At 39.6% G+C, this 19,681-nt stretch overlaps 1 protein-coding gene across 1 annotated transcript in view; it reads left to right on the forward strand.

Moving 5' to 3' along the window:
* The window catches only part of LOC148514828 (ovostatin-like), a 306,413-nt gene that overhangs the window by 227,927 nt on the left and 58,805 nt on the right, over positions 1 to 19,681 (forward strand). The gene's annotated exons all lie outside the window — the stretch shown is intronic.

The following is a 19,681-nucleotide window of genomic DNA, read 5'->3' on the forward strand; positions in this document are numbered from 1 at the left end:
TGGTCAAAGAAAGGTATATTCAGTATATATGCACAATTTACAGTTGCATAGGTACATGATCAAAAGCACACAAATCATTTGGGTATTCACAATTTTATAAGTCCTTCTTATGATGGCACTGAATTAGTCATAGATAGATATGCTCAGTTATCCCCGCCTAGGCAGAGTGAAAAGTTTTTTTGTAGATGTTACTGTAATTATCAAGGTTAGAGTCCTAAAACAGTATTCTCATAATATGCTCTGCCACTATGTCACATCATATATTTAAGAAATGCAAACATAATCAAAACATTGACCTCAGAGATTCAGTAATGAGACCATTATTCACTGCCTGATTGTACAAAGAGTGTGTGTATATATATTTTCTCTATAATCATTCATAAATATGTAAGAATCAATGACCATGACAAAAAGTGAGATCTAATGAATAAACATAAGCATAAAAACAAGCAAAATAACAATAAAAATAATAGTTGTGAAACAACACTTATATACAATGCTAATCAACACAAACCAGACCTTTTCAGTATAACAATGGATATATGGTGGATAGAGGCGTCCATCTATTCCATCAGGGAGAGTAGGGTTTAATAAATAAACCCCTGTATCCTAATAGAGCAGAAAATCAGAGTGTGCTTACATGACAGGGATCTACTTTTCCTCATCTTACTATGTAAAGGATGAGGACTGAGAGTCACTGACAATGGCACAATGATAACAGGACAGAACGCTTCTGCTGTTAGTGCCAGGACACTCTGAAATCCCTGTTGCACTCGGCAGCACAGGGAATCAGGTAACAGGCGAACTAATGAGAGAGCAGTGAAATAGATAAGTATAGATTACCTGTAGCAGATTCTCCCATAGGCTTAGGTTCATGGTGATAGGACAAGTGCTTCCAGAAGTTCATTGAGAAAGCCAAAGTGGAACTCGAAGAATAAGAACAAAGTATCATTCATATAAAAAAAATGTTTGCATGGGACAAAATGGATTTTCTTAGTGGCACAACCATAAAACAAAAATGGAGTAGATCAGACCCTATCGCTCACAGTATACTTCCTTGTAACCGGAATCATCCGGCACGGAATAAAACCACAATTTTAACACTACAAAAATAATATCCTCCCACTCTTCTACTTCATTGTCATCTTTTTTAGAGAACACCCAAGGATCCAAACTGAGATTCTGAGTACCAAGAGGAAACAGACAAGGAGGGGGAAGAAGAGAAAGAGAAGAGATGACATGGAATGCCTACAGTAAATGCCTCAACACCAATCTCAAAGGATCAACAGATGGTAGAGGGGATTGGTGGCTTACAGGTCATTAATCTATCAGATATACAATTAATAAATGAACACATATCTATTCTACAAAAAAGACTGTCCTTCACCTACTGGAACCTTGAACCGCTTCAAATGGGAAAATGACCTACATCTTTTTTGCAGGAAACTTTTCCTGGCAAAATTATTTGCCAACAGCAAAAATGATGGGGGTACAATGTCAGACAGGGGTGATACTCCTCCTATGGTGGTGAACCTACAGCTAGCTTGAATCTATCCATAGAACAATCAACTATGGCTTTTTGGCTATTTCCACTTACACTAACGCATTACTCTGTGGCTGAAATTTAAGTTTCTCCATTCACTACATCCGAAGAGATAGAGGCATTGAAGAATTTGGAAGACCTACAAGATCTCTCTATTATCCAGGATGTATCTTTTTCCACAATGAGAGGAAGGCCAATATGTAAAAGAAGATCATCCTTTTATCCTCTTAACAACAATTGTCCAGAAATAAAAGTTTTCCAAGACCTGGCATCACGCGACATAGATGATCTTTTTCTTAGTAACTTCAGAAGACCAACATACATATAGTCACAATCTGGATCATAATGAAATACAAGCATTGAAGGATGATAAAAGCATGACCCAATGTAGTCATTAAACCATCTGACAAGGGTGGTAATGTGGTAATATGGCCCACAGAGCTATACCTAAAAGAGGCATATCAACAACTGAAAAATGAGGGATGTTATTGACATCTACTTTACAACCCTACTGATAACTTTACCATCCTCTACAACAAGATAATTGATAGAGCTAAACTGGGGATATTATATAGAGACATGAATATAAATTCCTAAAGGTGACACAAAAGATGCCCATCTTTTATCTTTTGCCAAAGGTTCATAAAAACCGATTATAGCCTCCAGGAAGGCCTATTATTTCTGGCATAGGGGGTTATCTGAACAAATGAGTATCTTTGTGGATACACAACTTAGACATCATGTGCTCTCACTTCCCTCTTATGCACAGGATACACCAGATGTCTTGAGGAAGATTAATGACATATGATTGGAGAAGGGACAGATACTGGCAAGTATTGATGTGGAGTTGTTTTACACAAGCATCCATCACCATCAAGGCATCGAAGCAGTAAATTTTTTTCTCAACCTGGAAGGGTTTTCTGAATTTCATGAGCTGCTTATAGAACTTCTTGAATACATATTACAGAAGATCTATTTTGTCTTCAATAACAAATTTTACCTCCAAACTAGGAGGATGGCTATGGTAGCAACATGTGCTCCCACATATGCCAACCTTCTTTTGGGGTGGTGGGAGCACATGCACATCTTCAATTAGGAGAATGAGGAGTATACCTCTCTTGTACTACTGTGGATCCGGTACATTGATGATATTTTGGTAATCTGGAATGGAACAGTGGACAAAATTTATGAATTCATGATGAAGCTCAATAATAATAATCTCAGGGCCTGATTCAGAGCCGGATGCTATTTGCGGATGGTCGTTCTGAAAAAGGGGCCGGAAATTTAAATTAAGCGCTCGCTCTTTGCGGTCTGTTGATGCCTCTATGTGTGAACGAGCGAATGAAACATGCGCTCGCTATTTTGAAAAAACGCCCCTGGCCGCTCGCATCATACGTCATCTCCGCTATTTATTAGATTAATCGAGTACATCGAACGGCGTATGAACTGCTCACTATTCTTGTGGTAGCATTTTCTTACCGCAATTTATGTGAGCAGTTCAGGCTAAAAGACAACCAAGTGACGTGGTCGATGACGCTGCTTTGTTAATTATGCACTCCCATTAAATGGCCGTTTTGACTGTTTGGCACGCCTGCGTTCAGATCTCCACTCCCCGTTTTCAAGCACCTTCCCCTGTTACCACTCACAAACGCCTCATCCTGTCACTCATATTAGCAGGCATTCGCTATTTTGCGAGCACACGATTTCCGACCACACTGACTGGTTGGCGTATGCGCACTACAACCCATGCGCATACGCAGATGTGCGAACATCACTTGGAACGAACGAGCGGCCGCTTACGAGCGGCTCTGAATCAGGCCCCCAGTTTCAAATTCACCTTTGAGATCAGCTGTGAAATCCTCTTTTTCCTGGACCTAAGGCTGTCAATTGACGGACATGGCAATCTGTCATCAGACATATAGAAAACCAACTTCAACAAACATGTTTATTGCACCATAAAAGCTGTCACTTTCCTCCTACAATTTGAAAATATAGTAACAGGGGAATATTTGAGATTAAGGAAAAATTGCTCTGACGACCATGCTTTTAATGTCCAGAGTGCGGAGGTGGCTAAAAGACAAGATGGTAGGGGTTATAGCAACAAACTATCAAGAGAGCATACTACACTGTCTCTAAGATTAAAAGGGACACTTTAATTTTCTCTACCAACAAACCCAAGGAAAGAGAACCAGATAAGATTTGCTTCATTGGTTATTTTTGTTAGGAATGGCAACCATTAAGGGACATCCTCCAAAAATATTGGAATGTCTTATTACTGGACTCTGACCTCCAAAAAAATCTGCACCCCAGTGTTCAAATTAGCTGGCTTTACAATGAAAACCCAGAAAAAAACAGTTATCAAAGGTTCCTTCACATTTGGACAATGCAAAGCATGCCCAAATATGGCCAAAACAAAAATGATTATGGATCACTTCAGGGAGTACATATAATTTACAGTTTTATTAATTTCAACACTGCTGAAGTAATATATTGTCTACAATCTACCTGCAATAAAAGATATTTAGATATAACAACTAAGCCACTGAAACAACAAATTCTAGAGCATATTGGCAGCATCCAACTATATACAGAGGATGAAGAAGACTACCACGGTGACTTGGCATTTCCACACAAAACATCAAGGATTTTTTTAGGACCTGAGAACATTTGGTCTTGAAAAAATATCATTCTACCTGAAAAGAAGAGACCTTACTAAGGAACTCCTAAAAAAGGAATGTGAGTGCACATTAGACTGAGTTCAGTTAGTCCACACGGTATGAATGAAATTATCAATTATCAATTATTTTCTTGACACCTAATCCTATAGTAACATTATTTTTTTGCCTCTACCTTTGTTTAGGTAGCCTAGTTAGTCTTTTTCTTTTGCCATTTTTATTAGCGACTTGGGTGCTTTTTAAATTCCTTTTTTCATCCTGACAAGCAATTATACCCATAATTTTAGTTTAGGAATATTTCCTCACCACATTACTGACACCTTCACACTTGTATTGACACTGGTTTATATAATATTATCATTCACCAGTCACTTTTGGTTCCATTTGAGTTGAATTCACATTTTATGCAGTGTATACTGTGGTGAGAGGGGTTATCTCTCACCTGAGTTACCAACATTCTGGTGGGATCAGCTCCCTCCGAGGGAGGTTAAAGCAAAGCCTATGCAGTTTGCTGCAACAGTGGAGATTTGGAACTCTGGGATTTCAAGCTTGCACAAGCCCAGCTGCAAGTCATTACTGAAGACAGGAAGAGTTTAAAACTTTCATTCACCCAGTGCTCTGGGCACTGATGCCAGCTAGTGGCAATTTTAATAGGCCAAAGTTCTGCAGTGCCAGGGACTGATTATTTTGGCTATGCTGGAAGAACATTGCAGACTGTGGCTGCAGGCCATTGCAGCAGACTAACCATTAAGCACAGGTTTACTTTGACCTGTTTATATATTTTTTTGTGCCTGTGTGTCCAGGTCTAAGCCTGTATCTGTTAAAGTGCAGTGTCTTCTGCCATTAAAGACACTGCTTTAAAGAATACTTGCCTGACATCAGTCCTTGTTTGTACACCCCATGCTACAATACACTATTTATATATTTATTTTTAGCCATAACAGTCACTATTGTTTATAATCGATTACCTATGCACTATCACTATATTGACAGTGAGATTACATTATGTATCACCTTCTAACACCTCAGTAATCACTGATGACCTAATATTTTATATATATTTTTATTTAATTTATTTTTTAGACGTAAAAATATTACTTATGGTATTGCTATGAATATTAATACTTTTATTAATATAATAATAATAATAATAATAATAATAATAATATTTTTGAGTTTTAACTCATGTATATTATTATTATTATTATTATCATTTATATCACTATATTTTTGATCACACTTTTTCTCTACTAACGATTATAACATAATATTTATTAATAGGGACCATATTATTATTATTAGCACTATATTGATTACTATTTTGGGATATTAATTCATTTTAACATTAATTTTATGTGTTTTTAATTTCACTTTTTTCTATATATACCTCAGATTTTTATATACATAGTTACATTTATTTTTTTATATATTTATATTTCTAATTTTTTTGTTTTATACACTATACTATTTGGATATTGGGCTGAACATATGGGACAGCACTGGATTCTAAAGTCTATGTCGCACAAATCACACAAAATCCTTGGTATTTATAGTTCATGGTGCACAAATTACACAATATACTCGGGATGTGCATCGACCCCGTGTTTTGGTTTTGGATCTGGATCTCCCCTGGTTTCAGATCTGGATTGGTTTTTCCAAAACCTCACATCTGTGTTTTGTTTTTGGGTTTTGGTTTTGGATCTGGATTTTTTCTCAAAAATAAAAAAACTGCTAAAATCACATAAAATTTACCTTTTTTTACCAATAACATTTATTTCCACTCGTTTCCAGTAAATTTTGACCACCTCACAGCTCACAATATTGATTTTTTTTATCTAGTTAAAGGGCCAAAAGGTTGCATCCAGCTTGCTGGCTCAAAACTGATTCATACAATTATTAATAGAGTTGAGGACTGTGCAAAGACAATGGTTGGGATACCCTTGAGGATTGAATAATTGATGGTTGATAGTTGGTGCAGCCCCTGGCTGTAAAATAGATACTAAATTAATTAATAATTAATTGGTGTAGACCCAAGCTGAATAATTAATAATAAAAAGAAATTCATTGGTGCAGCCCCTGGCTGTAAAATTGATAATAAATTCATTAAAAAACAATTCATTGGTGCAGCCCCAGGCTGCATAATTAATTTTAATTTAATTAAAAAAGTAAAAAACAATTCATTGGGTGCAGCCCGTGGCTGAATAATTAATAAAAATAAATTCATTGGTGCAGCCCCTGGCAGTAAAATTGATAATAAATTAATTTAAAAACAAATAATTGGTTCCTAAACCAAGCATAACATTCATTAAAAATGTCAGGCAGCAATGCCCCAACCAGCACATAATGGAAAGGAAAAAGGTGCATGATGAAATAGTCCTTGGGCCCTCCAACCCACCCTTATGTTGTATATGAAACAGGACATTCACAGTTTAACAAACCAGTCATTTCAGTGACAAGGACTGCCAATTTTGGCTGAAATGATTGGTTTGTTTGTACCCCCAGAAAACAAGCTGCCAATGTGAATTGGACATGGAAATGAAAATGATCCCATACACAAACTGGCTTTATATTAGAATTTGTCGTCATCCTCGTCCTCATCATCCCCATCAGTGTGTACATCCTCTTCTTCACACAATAATTAATTCATCCCCACTGGAATCCACCATAGGCGCCTCTGTAATTTTTTGATGTAATTGTTGGTAGAGGTCTTCCTCATGGTATTTGTAATTAATTTTAATGAACATCATCTTTTCCACATTTTGAGGAAGTAACCTCCTATGCCGATCACTGACAAGGTTGCCAGCTGCACTGAAAACTCTTTCGGAGGACACACTGGTGGGTGGGCAACTTAAGTAATGCAAAGCTAGTTTGTGTATGAGACTCCAAATTGCCTCTTTTTCCTGCCAGTACTGAAAGGGACTGTCTGACATGTCTATTAGGATGTTAGCTCTGAAATAGTCCTCCACCATTCTGTGATTGAAAACCGTATCACACATAGTCACGGTAGACATGTCACTAGTAGGCAGTTCTCTCAGGCCCAACCAGATGTATTTTTTGGTGAACAATCTGCATGACCAGCAGGCATTCTGTAAGGAAAATTTAGTTTTTTCCTAGCAGCTGCAGAAACTGAAGGAGGAGATGATGGTGTTTCAAGTGCGGCTGCAGCTGACAATTATTTTACTAACAGCTCTTTGCATAGTTTTAGATTTTGGTCTGTTGAAAAAAACTCACAAGTTAGGACTTAAACCTAGGATACAGAATGGTCGCCAAAATATATTTTTCAGATTTCAATAGATTGACGACTCTTGGATCCTGGTGAAGTGAATCATGGGCTTGATCCACCAGTCCGACATACTTTGCGCAATCGCTCAGTTTCACCCCTTTCTTCAGTTTCTCCAGCTGTTTTTGCAAAAGTCTGATGAGGGGAATGACCTGACTCAAGCTGGCAGTGTCTGAACTAACTTCACATGTGGCAAGTTCAAAGGGTTTGAGAACCTTGCACAACACAGAAATTATTCTCCACTGCGCTTGAGTAAAGTGCATTCCCCCTCTACGGCCTATGTCACAGGCCATTGTATAGACCTGGATGGCCTTTTGCTGTTCCTCCATCCGCTGAAGCATATAGAGGGTAGAATTCCACCGAATTACCTCCTCTTGCTTCAGCTGATGGCAGGGCAAATTTAACAGTACCTGCTGGTCATGCAATCTTCAACACGCGGTTGCTGAATGTCTAAAATGTACGGATATTTTGTGGGCCACCGAGAGCATCTCCTGCATGCCCCTGTCATTTTTAAAAAATTGTAGAAGAAAGAAGGTTTTGCCATGGTTTAGGCACTCTCGGATGCTACCAAACTATGAAGATACAAGGTGTCTTAAGATTTGCACATGAAACATATACATTTATTCAATACAATGAAATAAATAATTAAAATGACATATGACAGGATAAAACATGAATCATGTAGCCATTTAGGACATGTGTGGATACAATAAAATGGGTGGGAGGGAGAGGGTGGTTGTATTGGGTTACAATCACAACGAATGTACAATAAAATGAATCCAAGATTTTGTACAAAAATAAGGAAAACTGTATAATTTCACATATAGGGCTAAAAAATTCCCAAAGGGACATTTGTTTTAGATTTTAGACAGTGTGAATAAATACAAAAGCACCGTTATTGGTAAATAATTAAATAATGTATATGTCCATAAATGGAGGAAATCCTACCTGGCAAGGAGTGAGGAGCCAGCGGGTGTATTATTGGCTTAAAAAACCCCAGCAAGATGGCCGCCGGAATATTCACATGTAATAGCAACCGGACCTCAACAATATGGCCACTCCAGTTACCTAGCTGCAGACTCCTTTAAAGATCGCTAGAGTGTGAAAAAAATCCCTTCCAAAATACTATTTCCACCCACCCACGGACCGCACCATTAGCACGGCTAGCGTCCTTACATAGTGGGGAAACTGCAGGCTAGCCAGCTGGCCCTCAACCTCCGTGTGGGCCCCCTACCTCCACCTGTAGATCTCACCATCAGCCTTACTTGCATACTTCCAGGGAACACTGCAAGATACCAGAAGCCCCAGCTGGTCCTCAACCCCCTTGCCTCTCAATTTCTGCTAAAACAGCCCTCATCCATGTTACCTACTGAGAGGGAGAGGAGACGCAACCTTACCTGTGCTGTCCGGCGGTGCCGGAAGGATCCACCTCTCAGACAGGAGACAAAACCGGGGGTAAGAAGAGCTTGCGCCAATGAGCTGCTTGTTGAGGATCCCCCTCCACTGTCCCTGACACAGATTCCCTAGCCTGCTACAGATCTAGGAGTGACTAAATAACATTATCCTGAGAAAGGCCTGCACAGACCCACCTTTGCGGCAGACTCTTCGTCCTGGTAGGGTGAAGAGCCACTCCGCGCCTCTGTCTCATATCAATGGCCGCTGACAAATACCTCTGCAGTATGAACTGATTATTTGAATCACGATGAATCCATAAGGTGATGCCCTCTCCCCCCCCTCTCATGTCGATTTCTGGGATCCAATGATATACAGAATGATTTGTCTCTAGAGGTGAGATATATATTGAGGTGAATTAATCTCATGTCGGTTGCTGGGATCCAACGCTATGTAGAATGATCTATCTCTAGAGGCGAGCTATATATTGAAGTGAATTCATCTATCTGCCCTCATTTGCTAGATCTTTTCTCTGCCTATAAAAGTCTGTGCCTATATTCACCTTCAAATTCCACACGGTTAGCAATGGAGAAGTTTGTCATGCCTAAGACTCCACGATCACGAGGAGGTGGTCGCAAAGCAGATGGTTTACCAACAGACGCGGTAGGGCAGGACAAATCTTCGGTAGATGGTTCTGACCCACAAACTTCAAATCCCATATCGTATAAAGACGTTGTTAAAGCAATAAAGGAAACCATGACACCATTATTACAGCAGTAGACAGATAAATTCACAGCAAGTATTAAAGATTTAAAGAAACAGCTATCCCATACAAATACACAGGTGAAAATAAATGAACAACGTTTAGGTGAAGCGTTCCAAGATATTGCCCAATTGCGACAGCAAGTTGACCGAGACTCTAAACTTCAACTTCAAAATAGAATCGATGACCTCGAAAACTGTTCGACTGAACAATTTACGCCTGGTGGCGTTACCAGAAACCATTAAATCTGAGCCGTTGGTGGATTTTGTCTCAACCACTCTGCCTTCATTACTACAGTTTACTTCATATTCAGGTCCTCTGATTGTGGAGAAAGCACACCGTTTGGGTCCCACAAGGGGAAATATAAACATACGACCCAGAGCCGTCATATTTTGCTGCCTTAATTATGCCCAAAAGGAGGAACTATGGAAGGCTTTTAGGAAAAAAAGATTTGGTGGATTGGGAGTCCCATCGCCTTCTCCTGTTCCAAGACTTTTTGGCAGATGTTTCTATGGCCCGGAGAGAGTTTACGCCAATATGCTCTGCTCTATTCAAGTCCAACAGACATTTTGCACTTCTTTTTCCAGCCTAAGAATATTTAACGGTGATGGTTTCAAGGATTTTCTTACAGTTGATGAGGCAAGAGGTTATCTACAGGTGGAGGAGGCTGAGGCGACCGACCATGTCTCAAATTCAACTATGCTTGACCAGGACTGACGGAAGATCCAACCTTTATGGGCTTACTTACTATAAAGTCTAAAAAGCCCCTTATATCTTTTCTTTGTTTTTGGGAACAGAAAAGTATAGGGCTAATGTCATTCCTAACTGAACGTTTTACATGCTTACTGTTTGATACACTCAATGTGAGAGTTTGATGTTTTATTTCTGCTGATATTAGGGTAATATGAATAATAGAGTTTCTTCATCATATTGACCAGTAATTAGGATATATTGTTATGTGTGAACACCTCTAAATGAGCAATTACGCTATTTGATCTAGTTTTATTGGAATCCCGGAAACCGGAGAGGGGTAGGTTATGCCCTTTGTGACCTGAGGCATTTTCCCATGGTTTGGGGATGTCCCTGCAGTTTGCGATGGAAATTTTGTTGGACAAGGGTTGCTCCTGAGCTCCCTTTGTCAAAGTTACTTGTTGATGTGTTTATATGTTTTACCCTCTTTTTGAATAGAAGGATAGTACCATGTTTGCATACTTTTTTATGTTTTTCCTTCCCCTGGTCCTGACTGAAATGTCTTATTGTTTATGATAAGATCTGTTGTACCTCCCACTGCAAATGGTCTTTGGTTGTGTGATTCTACATATCTGCATATTTTACATATCTCCTACACTGTGTGACAGGCTTAGCTCTAATGATAAAATTTACGAAAACCTATTTCACTCCACATAAACTTAAAGTTGCTCTTTGATGGCCTCATTGAAATTTTGTACATTCAACGTTGGTGGAATTAATTCACCAGCTAAGAGAACAAAAATACTTACACTTCTGAGCAAGTTAAATGTTGATGTAGCTATGCTATAGGAGACACATTTTACGGATGAGGAACATGAAAAACTGACAAAGTTTAAATATAAAATAGTGGCTTATGCATCTTACAACTCAAAATCTAGAGGAACGGCTATACTAATTAAAAAATCCGTACCTTACACTATACATACTAAGATATGTGATCCAAATGGAAGATTTGTGATAATGGATATATCTTTTGGTTCAAGACATATTACACTATGCTCTTTATATGCTCAGACTTTATTGTAGATCTTTCTTCACCACAGTAGTCAGAAAACTTTATGCATATGTAGATTCTAATATTTTAATTGGAGGAGATTTTAATACAGTGGCTGCACCGGAACTGGATCGTAGTGGCCCCATGGCACAGCGAAAAATCTATTCCCAGCTAGGTATTAAATTTCTATGTACTCAGTTGAATCTTGGTGATATCTGGAGAGATAGAAACCCTACAACATGCGCCTATATGTGTGTTTCTGCTGCACATGGGTCTCTCTCCTGTCTAGACTACCTACTTGTTTCTAAACACTTATCACCAAGTATCTCTAGGATAGATATTGATCTGGTCACATTATCAGACCACGCGATGGTGTGGCTTGACATAGATTCTGGGGATTCTGGGAGAGGACATAGACAGTGGAGATTTCCCACCTATTTGGCCTTGTAATTTCCAACAATCCTTACTTTCAGTTTGGGAAGATTATACATCTACTAATGAGAACCATAAGTCAGACCCAATCTTATTTTGGCAAACGGCAAAAACGGTTCTGAAAGGTCATATAATTTCTTATACTAGAGCACAAAACATGGTACACTCTCGCTCTATTCTAGAGACAAAGGAAAACTTGCCCAAATCATTTCATACAGTATATAATCAAAACATCCTACAAGAGTGAACAGACTGAAATATGTCACCAATAAAACACAGTTTAATATTCTTCTCTCACAAGAGTCGGACAAAAAGACTTTATCTTCTATATATAGATTTTACAAGTACGGGAGTAAGTTGGGTAGGCTACTTTCTCATCTTTTTCAAGGACAACGTACTTTGGCTATAATTACAGCTTTGCAAGATGAGAAGGGAGTCATGAGGACAAAGACTGAGGAAGTACTAACTATTCTTATGGAGTTTTACTCCAAACTATATAGTCAGGGCTCTATATCCACAGAAAATAAAAAACAGTTTGGGGACTCTGTGACCTTACCATGAACCACCCCAGAGCACATAGAAGCTCTACTGGCACATATTTCAGAGGAGGCAGTAAGTAGAGTTGTTCAATCTCTAAAATCGGCAAAAACCCCAGGCCCCGATGGACTCAGTGGGGAGTTCTTTAAGATACTTAAAGATAAAATTGTACCCACACTGACCAAATTCTATAATTCTATAATAAGTAATGGCTCCATGTCACTTTATTCTAATGCAGCGCTAATTAGATTAATACCCAAAACAGGTAGACATCTCTTGTCCCTTGCCTCTTATAGGCCAATATCTTTACTTAACTCAGACTACAAAATATTCACAAAATTATTAGTGGAAAGGCTTAAAACCATAGTTCCTTTTTTAGTACATAAAGATCAGACAGGTTTTGTCTGTGGGAGACTCAGTAACAATTGTTAGAAAAGTGCTTATCCTGATATAACAGATTCAGGCCTCTGGGAGCTCGAGCACCAATGTGTTACTCTCACTTGATGCAGAGAAAGCCTTCGATATGGTTACATGGGATCTCCTTTTCAAGGCACTTGGTAGGTTTAGGTACCCGGAGGCTTACCAAAATGTTGTATCATGCTCCATATACGAAAATGTTTGTCAATGGAAAATTGTCACAACTGTTCAACATACAACATAGAACGAGGCAGGGCTGCCCTTTGCCTCCCCTGCTCTTTGCTCTAGCTCTTGAGATACTTGCAGTGGCGCTAAGGAACTGCCCAGACTTTCATTGCATACGGTTAGGAGCGAAACAGTATAAACTATCACTTTTCGCAGATGATATGTTTTTAATGCTATCTCGACCTGACATCTCTATCCTGCCATTCTTAAAATAATCGGCACATTTTGCTCATTCGCTGGGTACAAAATAAATTATGACAAGTCTGAGGCGCTCCCATTGCAGAAACTCTCTCATAGTGATACACATCCAACTTAATTTACCCCTTTTCGGTTAGTACATGACAAGATCAAGTATTTACCAGTGTATATCACTGAATCCGTAGATAGTTTATATTCAACCAATTACCGCAAAGTCTTATTAGATATTGATAGTTTAATAATACGATGGCAACATCTTCCGCTATCACTCATTGAATGTGGTTATCAAATCAATTCTGTTTCCAAAATGAACTTACCTTATACAGATGCTACCTCTTAAAATGACAAGTGCCAACATGCGTAGCTTTTAGAAAATTGACACAGACTAATCTGAAAGGAGGCATGGGGTTCCTGGATGTAGAAGCCTTTCAGAATGCAACACATTTCAGGTATGTTAAGGACTGACTTCTGAACACATCGATATTCACTGATTTAGAGTTGAAAAGTGCGCTATTTCACCCCTATTCACCGGCATCTTTGGTGTAGATGACAAGACATAAGATCCTTGTATAATTTCTCCATAATATTATCTTTAGAGATACGTATCTCTCATGGTTGAATATTAATAAAAAACTTGGTTGTTCAAGTGTCTCAACTAAATACACCCTGATCTGTGGAAATGTAAACTTTGAACCAGGGCTTCAAATTATAACTTTTCTTGAGAGGAGAGAGGCAGGAATAACCCAGATAAAGGACGTATTTGACCCGGGAGGTGTGTTATATTAGTTTCAACAAAAGCAAGATAAATATGCTATACCACGCACATATTTCTTTATGTACAGTATCTACAGATTTGCCATTACGCTAGCACTTTTACATCTTCACTTAATCCTTTGCCACCTTCGGATGATTTAGAAATGCTACTTCACTATCTTAAGACTAACCCATACAGGATCAGACTGTTATATGCTGACCTCGTGGATGTTAATCAAAGTTAGACGCTTTTGGAATAAAATTCTGAACTACATAAGTGAAATATTGCAATTACGGTTACCTTTACACATTGTTCCTATGCTTTTCTGAAACTTTGAAGTATGGGTTCCCTTTATACAGAACCAAAGCAATTCTGAGGTGTTCCCTTTTCTTACTGTTATACTGAAGGCGGCATAGAAAATGATTCTGCGAACATGGTTAGAGCCAGTAGCCCCCTTACTTTCAGTAGTTCAAGCTAATCTGCTGGAAATACTACATTTTGATAAAATTCCCTGGAATAGAAAAGGGAGTGGAGGGTTTCTTTAGAAGATGGGGAATCTTTATACAACACTTAAATAGCACAATACAAGCTGACATAATGAAAATCTTTGAAACTACGGTATGGTCTTTGAATAGAAAACTGTTGGCCTCACCAACACAGAGATCCAAACCCACTTTCTCTACAATATACCTATACATCTTTATTCGCATTTTTACACTCATATGGTTATTGATTTGACCATAATCTCATCATCACAAACCTAATCCTATGGGAGAATCTGCTATAGGTAGTCTATACTTATCTATTTCACTGCTCTCTCATTAGTTTGCCTGTTACCTGATTCCCTGTGCTGCCGAGTGCAACAGGGATTTCAGAGTGTCCTGGCACTAACAGCAGAAGCGTTCTGTCCTGTTATCATTGTGCCATTGTCAGTGACTCTCATTCCTCGTCCTATACATAGTAAGATGAGGAAAAGTAGATCCCTGTCATGTAAGCACACACTGATTTTCTGCTCTATTAAGATACAGGGGTTTATTTATTAAACCCTACTCTCCCTTGTGGAATAGATGGACGCCTCTATCCACCATACATCCATTGTGATATTGAATAGGTCTGGTCCGTGGGGATTAGCATTGTATATAAGTGTTGTTTCACAACTATTATTTTTGTTATGTTATTGTCTTCATTATTTCGCCGTTCTAATCACTAATAAGGGTTATGTATTCACATACACCAAGCTTTGCTATATGTTTTTATGCTTATGTTTATTCATCTCAGATTTTCTCATGCTCGTTGATTCTTACATATTTATGAATGAATATAGAGAAAATATATATATACATACTCTTTGTACAATCAGGCAGTGACTAATGGTCTCATTACTGTATCTCTGAGGTCATGTTGATTATGTTTGCATTTCTTAGATATATGATGTGACATAGTGGCAGAGCATATTATGAGAATACTGTTTTAGGACTCTAACCTTTATACTTACCATCTCCAAAAAATGTTTTCCCTCTGCCTAGGTGGGGATAACTGAGCATATCTATCTATGCCTAATTCAGTGTCGTCATATGAAGGACTTATAAAACTGTGACTACCCAAATGAATTGTGTGTTTTTGATCATGTACCCAGGGCCGCCTCCTGCCGTGCTGGGCTCAGTTGACAGGGGGCGTGGCCTAATCGTGGGAGGTCATGCCCCCTTAGAAAAAAATCATTTTTGTAGCATCGCGAAGTGGCACTGTGCGCTGGAGAGCGAACCGCTGTGCGCCCCTCAGCCTGGTGCACAGCCAATGGGGGGCACGATCAGTGTGATCGCTTCCCACATAGGCATAGGAGACTACCCAGTGCAGCTCAGCATACACCAGCATGTGCTGGGCTGCTGTGACGTAAGAGGGAGGGGGAGCGGTGAAGGACCCGGGCCCCCGCTGGGCCCCTCCAGCAAGCCCAAGCCCAAGTAATTAGTACCTGCGGGGAAGGGGGACTTCCTCTTGGCGCCCCTGCATGTACCTACAGTATGCAACTGTATATTGATTTATTGTATTAGATCTCGTATAGACACTGTCTCTAACAGTGAGAAACCATAGTGAGGAATTGGAGATTGTTGCACATTCATTTCTAATTATTATATTGATATTTATATAATTTTTGTTCACACTATGTTCTGTGATGGTCATTTTGACTATATGTTAATTTTAATATAATTAATAAAAGGTACATTTTATTCTGTCCCACCCCCTCCCTCTTTTCTTTCACCCATCCCTACTTCTTCCCCTCTTTTTCTCCTTTGAAGTGTCCTGTTCTATTTCTTATTTCCCAAAAAACTTTATTTCCTCCAGGGAGCACCTCCTGTCTCCCCTTTTTCTATCTTGTATACTCAATTGAGTCATTATAGGTTATTCTGTCTCCTGTGCACTTGACCTCACCATTCATCCCTTCCCCTTATGTACCATATTTGCATATTAGCAAGGACGGAATTGCAAAGTTGCCTATGTGCAGCTTTGCAATTCCGTCCAAAGCTGAATCACCCCCACAGTCACCTGGCAAGGGCTAGAGTACTCTCAGATGCAACATTTTAGAGGAGGGGGATGCTCTACCCCCCCTTCTCCTCCCCATATCTTTGAAGCACATATTCACAATTATGGGGATGCAAGGGCACTGCTCCCTAATGTAATACCTAAATACAAACATTACGACATCATTATATATGTCAGAAAATTTTGCATCCTTTAAGTAACATATCAGGTTTTAAATATACTGTATTATAAACTGATAGGCACACACTTACTGTATATTCAAGAGGGACTAACTCCCAGAGTAGGATTTACCTATTACACTCAGTATGACAACATGTTCACACTCACCAATATAAAGTCCTATCAATGTCCAATACACAGTTCTGTCCACAGCAGTATGTGATGCACAAACACTCCATTTGCATTCTAACATGCCAAGTTCCACTGACACACAGGCAGTGGTGCTGCACAAGAGAAAACAACTATTTTCCACATCCTGCACTTATACAGTATACCGAGAAGGTAAATACAGGCTCGTAAAAAGAATAATGTCAGGGTCTTTACCCTGAGATGAGCAAGTCCTGACATTGAGTATGAGGGGAACTAGCTCAGATGCCCATGGGCAGTACAGACAAATGGAGGTGGAGTATGAAGTGGAAGGCAGGTAAAGGATTGATTGATTGACTGATTAAGAAAATTTTATTTTGCATGATCTGTTTTTCAACAACTGAGAAGAGAATAGGCCATCAAAGAATACAATGTTGTTGTTAATAAAGCCAAGGATTCCTGACAAGGGTTGCAAGAGAAACTGGCCATAGTAACCCCCTCCGTCCTAATTGGGTAACATTACCTATAGTAAATTTGAGGTGCACCAGAGAGTATGAATATGAAGGGATCTAGCTCAGAGGCCCAAAGGCAGTACAGGGAAATGGAGATAGAATACTTAGTGGAAGGCAAGTAAAAATAATGATCAATCGATTTAATAAAATTAAACTTGAGACATGGCCTTGTATTTCTTATCATATCAGTTAATTGTTTTAATATTTTGGCATGTTGTCTTTTGTGGCATACAGTACGCCACGCCATAACACGCATATCTGCCATAAGGTGTATTGATATGCCGCGGCAGAGAAGCCAGAATGCCGCACTATGATAACAGATGTAGCAGGACACATTTGTACATCGCAGAGTGAGTGACAGGCTGTGAGCATTTGAGGGTGGTGACAGGGGAGTGGCTGGAAAAATGCAGGCGTACCTGTCCATTTTAACACCATTTCCTTGGCGTGCATAAATTAGCCACTGCGATTGCATACGCAGTTTGAGTACTCACTGCAAGCAACAAGACTTGCAGTTTCTGCGGCTGGTCAGACCTTCTGTAATTGTGCATGATCGGCCGATGTGCGTCGATGGTACCGATGTATATGCAGGAGTGCGAGGTAGTATGAATGTGAAAAAGCAGCGGTGGGCGTCTTAATGGCGGATGAGCTATGGCAGGCTTTAGCATACATTCACAGCTGCGTTCCATACGAATTTGCAGCTACATACGCAATAGTGATTTTTACTGAATCAGGCCCAGAATTGTCCGTGGTAACAGTCAAGTGACACTGGGTGAAATCATAATCACAGTCAATGCTGGAGATACCAGATACAGCGTTTTTTAGCTTGCATGCGATATGGGAGCAGAAGACCCACCAGAGTACTCCTGTTAACGTTACAACACCAGACACAGCGCCTCACCTGGGCTCATAACATCGCTAATTGGACTTTGGAGGACTGGCAACATGTCACAGTTCCAGTTGTGTCGGGCTGAAAGTAAGGATCGGGTGTGGTGCAGACTCCATGAGGCAATGGACTACAGTTGTCAACAAGACACCGTGCAGGCTGGTGGTGGTTCTATAATGGTGTGGGGTGTATTCACGTAGTATGGATTGCTTCCGCTGGTCCACCTGAACACATCATGGACTGGTAACCAGTACATTGCATTGATTGATGACCATTTGCAGCCCTTCATGGACTTCATGTACCGCCACAACTATGGAATATTTCAGCAGGATTATGTGCTATGTCATCTGTTCCTAGTTGTTCAGAAATGGTTCGAGGAGAATTCTGGAGAATTCTGATGAATGGTGTGGCCACCACGTTCACCCGACATGAACCCAATCGAGCATTTATGAGACGTGGTGGAGAGGTCCATTTGCACCCAAGATCCTGCGCCTACAAATATCAGGGAGCTGTGGGAAGCTGTCCAGACAGCATGGGTCAGCATCTCATTTAATTACTGTGAACCGTTGACAAAGGATTATAAACAGTACCTAGAATCTCTCGGAATTCATCTGGGGGTCGAGCTTTCAGTTTTGTGGCTCCAACCTTATGTAACTCACTTCCCCGCACAGTTCAAGAGGCCTCCACTCTAGAATCCATCAAAAATAGACTCAAGACTTACTTCTTCACAAAAGCATTTCACTAATTTCCCTTGTTTAAGCTTATTTTGTATTTTGTACTGTACATTTAAAGCACTTTGAGTCCTTTAGGAGATAAGCTCTATATAAATACAATCATTATTATTAATTATTATCTCTCCAGAGGTATTCCATCCTCTTGTGGAACTGATGCCATGTCGAGCTTCTGCACTTTCCCTGTATAAAAGGGTCCAACACAATACTAGGCATCTATCCCATGTCTTTTGGCACTTCAGTGTATAAGATGCTAAATGTTGTGGCTCATTTCATTAACAATTGATTAGCTTTGCTAACTCACTTGGATCACCGATTCGACTCTGAAAAGGCCCTTATCTATTTGTAGCTCATATGTTCTCCCCATGTTTGAATGTGGTTCGGCTCATACTCCAAAGACTGATTGGTAGGTCAATTGTCTCCTGACAAAATTAACCCTAGTCTAGCAGTCTGAAGTCAGAATCGAAGTACAATAGCTGGAAGGGAAGGCAGAAAAGACAGGCTTACTAGAAATAGCGCTGGTCAGAAGTTTAGGTTTTTTTTTTTTGCCAGTTGACTCATCTGTTCATAAAGCCATTTATCTTGTGTTAAATCCCCCCTCCACTGCAAATCATCTAGAGCTTTGGTAGTGATGTAAGGAAATCTCTGTGATCCACACATCTGGACCCAAGTAATATCAGCACAAATAAGAGGGTACACCACCTCTTCTGCATTGTTATCTGTGTTCCCATTCATCACCGTGCTCCTGGTC

Source organism: Taudactylus pleione, unplaced genomic scaffold, assembly GCF_031769625.1.
Source record: "Taudactylus pleione unplaced genomic scaffold, aTauple2 ptg000258l, whole genome shotgun sequence".
Classification (NCBI taxonomy): Eukaryota; Metazoa; Chordata; class Amphibia; order Anura; family Myobatrachidae; genus Taudactylus; species Taudactylus pleione.